The sequence below is a fragment of the Eleginops maclovinus genome, chromosome 18 (assembly GCF_036324505.1).
Source record: "Eleginops maclovinus isolate JMC-PN-2008 ecotype Puerto Natales chromosome 18, JC_Emac_rtc_rv5, whole genome shotgun sequence".
NCBI classification, from domain to species: domain Eukaryota; kingdom Metazoa; phylum Chordata; class Actinopteri; order Perciformes; family Eleginopidae; genus Eleginops; species Eleginops maclovinus.
The window spans coordinates 7,963,774-7,969,773 of NC_086366.1; positions in this window are offsets into that span (position 1 = coordinate 7,963,774).

Genomic DNA, 6,000 nt, shown 5'->3' on the forward strand with positions numbered 1-6,000 from the left:
TAATTGTTTCTGTTGTACTGACTTTTTGTATATTTTGTATATTTCTTGGAACGTTGTTTTCTAATTGTACAGTTTACTACTTCTAGATTTGCTCTTTTTTTCCCAGCCTAATATGTATTATGTGTATTTGTATGTATGCCCCATTGAACACCAAAGCAAATTCCTTATGTAAACTGTCACTTTGTACCTGATTCTGATTCTAATGTGCTGTTTTACATCATGTATCCTCAGTACAGAATATCCTGAGGTAGTGAAAAGAAACTTTTAAGAGAAGTTATTATTCCTCTTCTTCCTTTCTACACATCAGCAAATCTACCTGTCAGGTTGGAAATGAAACTGAGAAAGGATATATTTTTGGGGATTGAATAGCCCTCTCCCTGAACGTGCACATAATCATGTGAGCATCCACACACTGAGCCAGGAGTTTTTCCTATACGTGTGCTTTATTGTGGCAATTTCCTCTGAGCTCCCTTCGTCTGTGCTTGGCCTTATCGCTGCAGATCTATATTAAACAGCGCAGCACAGCCAGCGTATCCCTCCACCTCTGCTCTACCTGTCATCTCAGCATCTGCCTGCTGCCAGCCTCTTTCCCTATCAGGTGTCTATCAAGACCTGCAGCTCTTTTCATCTCTTTTTCCAGCTCTCATATCTTTTTACTTTCTTATAAGAGTTTAAGCAAGCCAACCTAGGCTGTCTATGTGTTTTTATGTGCTTACTTTCCCAAATCTGTCTGTCATTTTGAGAAATCCCCCATGCGTTTTGAACAGAGATAACCCTTCATAAAGGACTTCATGGCTTTGACTTTTCACTTTCCTGAGAGCAGCTTAGTTTGACATATCTTTCAACTCTCTTTCTGTCTTTCTCCCCTCAGTTCTGATATAAATATGTTTTGACAGGGATCCAGAGGGTCACTCTTTTTTTCTGACAGAAAAATCCTGGCATTTACCTCTCTAACTTGCTCCGCTGTCCTCTCTCTGCCTCTCCATTTTTTCCACTATCCAGCCTCTGTGCTGATCCTCTGATACTGCCGCTGCCTATGAATAACAGGAAATGAAACTCCTTTTTTCCCTGCGATCTGTCGCTCCCAGCCTTTATCACACAGAAACCTTGATTCCCAGCAATGGCCATCTCTCACTCCCCTAATGAACTCATTTTGCACAAGCAGAGAATACCATCTTATCTCTGCAGTGTGTTCTTCTTTCTCTCTGAAACAGTCTCTCTTTCTCTCTTCTCTCCATTGCTTGCTTCACCTGCTTTCTTAGTTCATATAATAGTTGCCAAGATACGCAGCAGGTCCTTGATCTGTTGTCTTCTCATTACAGGTGAGGAGATGAGAAAGAGACAGTGAAATATTCTCAATAGTAACTCTGATATACATTTGCCATATTCATGTATAAAAGTGTTTAATATGCTTCTGTGTCATGTGAAACGACCATTTCATCCCAAGAGATCATAAGAAAACAGAAACACATGATACAGAGTGAGTAGATAGAATTTTGCTTTAAGGGATTTTAGCCGTTATTGTTGTATTTTTCTTGGCTAAAGCAAGGCCTGCTGTGGCTCAAATTGACTGATGAACAGTATCCACATTCATTTCTTACAGTACGTGGAATACTCTATGAACATGTTATGGATCAGCGATCAGCAGGGTAAGAAAGATAAGGGGTCAAGGTGGATAATAGACCAGAAGTAGGGTCATTTAAAAGCCTCTGAAACTGAATAAGATAAAGACAGTACTGAAAAGTTGCAGGAGCAATGAATTAAACTAAAAGAAAGTGGCACAAATGATTCAATGCTATCACTTTATGGGGCCATGGTTTTGAATGTCTTGGACAGTTTTCATTGCGTTAAAGTATGCGATAAAACAGATCATTGTTTCCTGCTTGGACAATTTCAAATGTCTGTCTAGAGAACTGGGTTAGGGGTAGGGAGTTTAGGCTAACCCTCAACTGGTTGCACTTACTAAAGAACTAAAACAAAAATGTACCACCTGCTCAAATTTGTTCAAGCGTTTAACTTTTTTTTTTGCATTATATTTTTTTAACTTTTTAAACTAGAATAGAACCCCTAACCCCATAATCACCCATAATATCTCAAAGTGTCTGAAGGACCCTAAAACTTTCTAAATATCTCTGATCTTCTATGATTTATGAAAAGAGCTGCCTATTTGCCATATTAAACCCCTTGTGCTGAAGCTTTCAAAGCATCAAAGAGCCAGAAAAAAGGTTAAATATAGGATTGAAATACAATAAAAGGAAATATAATGTAAACATCTGATGGGTTATTAAGACCAGCATTTGATTCTTTCATCTGCCTTTAAGAGCATTTCAAGATCTTGTTCTCCAATGTAGTCTGGCTGATCTTTAATGGGGTCATATCCCCCCCTGTTGGTTCTAAGCAGTATCATGTCCTTAGAATCAGAGCAGCCTGTTTTGACCAAAGCTGACCACTGGGGGGACTGGAGGTCCATAGCGAGGAGGAGAGTCAGTGGCTCAGGGTGTGGACTCCAGATTCAAGGGGGTGGGGGATTAGATCGATGACATCATGATTTATTGACTTGTATCTGGTGTCTTTGGTAAAACAAGACTGATGTGAGGGGAAAATGTGATGAGTTGATGTATAACTGAAGGGGAGCATGTGAGAGAATCATTAACAAAACAATTTTTGCTTCATTTTGAATTTATTAAAGAATGAGCAATTGTAAACTGTAGTGGATGAAAACATTAACAATTATCCCACAATATCAATTTTTTTCTAAAAAGGCCCAGATTTAAAGAAAACGAAGTGCCAGGCTTTTAACTTTGTCTCGCCTTTGAATATATCATTTAAATGTAATACACAAACATGAAATGAGTAGGCCTTGTGTTCTGAAGGATTGTTGGTCGCATCTGCTTTTTCAGTTGTGCAAACTGATGTTAGCGCTTTATGCTTGGGTCAATAGGGTGAGTAGTTACGCTAATGAACAACAATAGCATTTGTATTTTGTTATACTCTCTTATTTTTTTGAATTGGCTAGACCTGGCATCTGGCTAGATCTGCCAATTAAATAGGCCTGCTCTACAATGTACACAACCATTTAACCAACCTTTCCAAATCACACACACACTGGTGGCTGTGATCTCTTGTGGATAGCAAAGCTTTAATTACAAGGAGGATTATCTTTATTCCCACTGTCTCTGTCTTGACACTAAGTCCCTGAAGTATCATCCTCTACTCTAATCCTAATCTTGTTTGCTCCTACACACACGCACTTTCACAGTCTCTTCCTGCCTGTCGTGGTTACCTGTGTGCAGAGGATCTATTTTTTCTCCCTTCCTCTTTCACCCTCGCTGTGACTCTCTCTTCAGCTTCTCTTTTATCATCCACCTTGTTCTAGTAGATGTGGTTTGGATATTGTGTTATCGACCTTGAAGGCAAACATGTGAGCTCCATCCTGCTGAAATGCTATCCACACTGAGACAAATACACAGTTTGTTTCCACTTTAGTCGAGCTGGGGTATGACCCTTTCATTCAGAAAACAAATAGAGGTAGATTAATATGCACAGCTGGTCGTTCACATACATACAGCGTGGCCGAAACAGCTACACCCAAACTGCATGAATGGGTAAGAAGGAGGGGAATGTGGTCATCAATCATCCTGTCACTCTTATATTTGCAATCATTTATGTCATGTGCTTTCTGTGTTTTCTTTGTATCTTATCAGGCTTTCCTCCCTCCATCAAACACCCTCACATCCTTTCCATGTTCTTCAAGTGCAATGCAATTACTGTTTTCTCATTCTCTACACAACCTGTACCTCCTAATCAGGTGTATTTTGTCTCGCTCTCTTTCATTTTCTTTTTTAACACAAGTTTATTGGATGATCAATAGAAGCACAGTAAGGGAAAACGATGGAGGAGGGGAAAGAACCTGAGAAGGACAGAGAGAGGAAAAGGAGAAGGAGGCAATGACCCAGATAATGCAATGAAGGGAATCAAAATGAGCCTCCCAGACCTTAGCTTCACACCCCATCCTCACCTTCCTCTCTCTGCCCAACACTCTCACCAATATTTCCTCTACTAATTAAATGCAGTGACCATGAAGAGTCAGGGGAGACAGGTATTTGCTGTTTTTCCAATTACACTCTAAATCAAGATTTTCAAGGCTCCTAGAGATGGGTTTCGTTAAGGTGCTGTAGGTGTACCTCTTCAATCGTTCACCTCATCAACCTTTTTTGACTTTCACCATCCTGCTCCACACACACCTCCCCCTGCCTTCACACCCCAACCCCCACATCTCATCTCCCAAGAGAGACGGGTAACAGAAAAACATCGAGCACGGAGATGTAAGGTCAGGTCCTCTCCAGTGCCACACCCTGGATAAGACCTCCAGGGTATACAGAAATAAACACTCTCATACATTATTCATGGTGCTATATGTCACCTATCTAATACCACACACACACACACACACACACACACACACACACACACACACACACACACACACACACACACACACACACACACACACACACACACACACACACACACACACACACACACACACACAATACAGCAACTGTTATTGCGTCACATACGGTTTAGATCTGTATTTTGTCCGTTTAACTGATGAATTGGTATTGAACCTTGCATGAATTGGGGTGCCAGTAAACCCATTTGACAGCTGGTCCAATTGCGCATGCGTGAAAGAACGGCAAGGCGGCCTTGAGTGTGAAGCTAAACCAAAGACTTTACGCCTACAGGATGTATCTGTCAAAATAAAAGCATTGAATTATCCACTTAAAAGGACAAATTCGGTTATTGACTAGGTGCCTGGAAATTGAATATAAATAAAGTCCCAAAAATAAACCCCAATAACGCATGAAGAAAGGTCCCAAAATTATGTAAATAATCTCAGGAAATAAATGTAAAATGTGTGTAATAGTCATAACAATATGCTAAATATCTGAAAATGGTCAGAAATAATTATTGGATTATATTTTTCTGAAAGACTAATCACAAAGATATAAATGGATGAATGTAAAAGCATAGACATTGTATTACAGTATATAGTAAACAACAACTGTTAGAAATAAGAAATATATAAACACTTTTACTACAAATATGCAAAAATAGACATGAAATATAAAAAAATACATACTACAATAAAAACAACAACGAATTAGAATTAAGTATTTTAAATATGAACAATAATTGTAAGAAATAAGAAACATTTAAACATCAATATAAAACAACAAATGTGAAACAAATTCAAATTCAAATAAATAGCAGAAATGGAAAAATAAAAACAAGTTTTATATATAAATATGGCAATTCAAAACAACATATAACTATACAAATTGAAAAATAGACCCCAGTTGTAGTTTTATCTTTTGTGTGCAACATTATTAAATTGAAAAGTAGCCTACTTCAATCTGTTAGATATGGTCAATAAAAAAAAAAGCCACCTTTTAATATTGCTTATTAATTTTTAAACTTCATGTACACTAGAGAGACATAACAACAACCAAAAGGCAAAGCATTAACCCTGCACAACCAATCTGAATCTGATTTATTCTCTCCAAAGCGTCCAATAAAGTGTCCTGTTGAGGCTGGAAACCAGCAGCAGCTGACACTGTTTCCTGTGGCTGTATCTGGGTTTAGTTTACTTGTTTGTTCCTCTAATTTACTCTCAAGTGTCATTTGTTTATTGTTTTATTGAGGGAACACTTTTTTTATACTATGAGAGGAGTCTAATAAGATAACATTTTGGGGAAATTAGCAAATTAAGAAAACCTTTCTCCAAGGAAGAAATGAATACAATAAATTAACAGACTCAGACAGGGAGACTCGGACAAGGGGACTGGGTCATGGAGTTTATGACCAGCGTCATTGGACCGCTATTTAAATAACTTTAAAGTCTATGGTAAATGTAGTGAAACATTAACACTCAAAAATAAACACAAACTCTTATTTTGAAAAGAAACCGGAAATGTGTTATGACTATTTTCAGCTTGA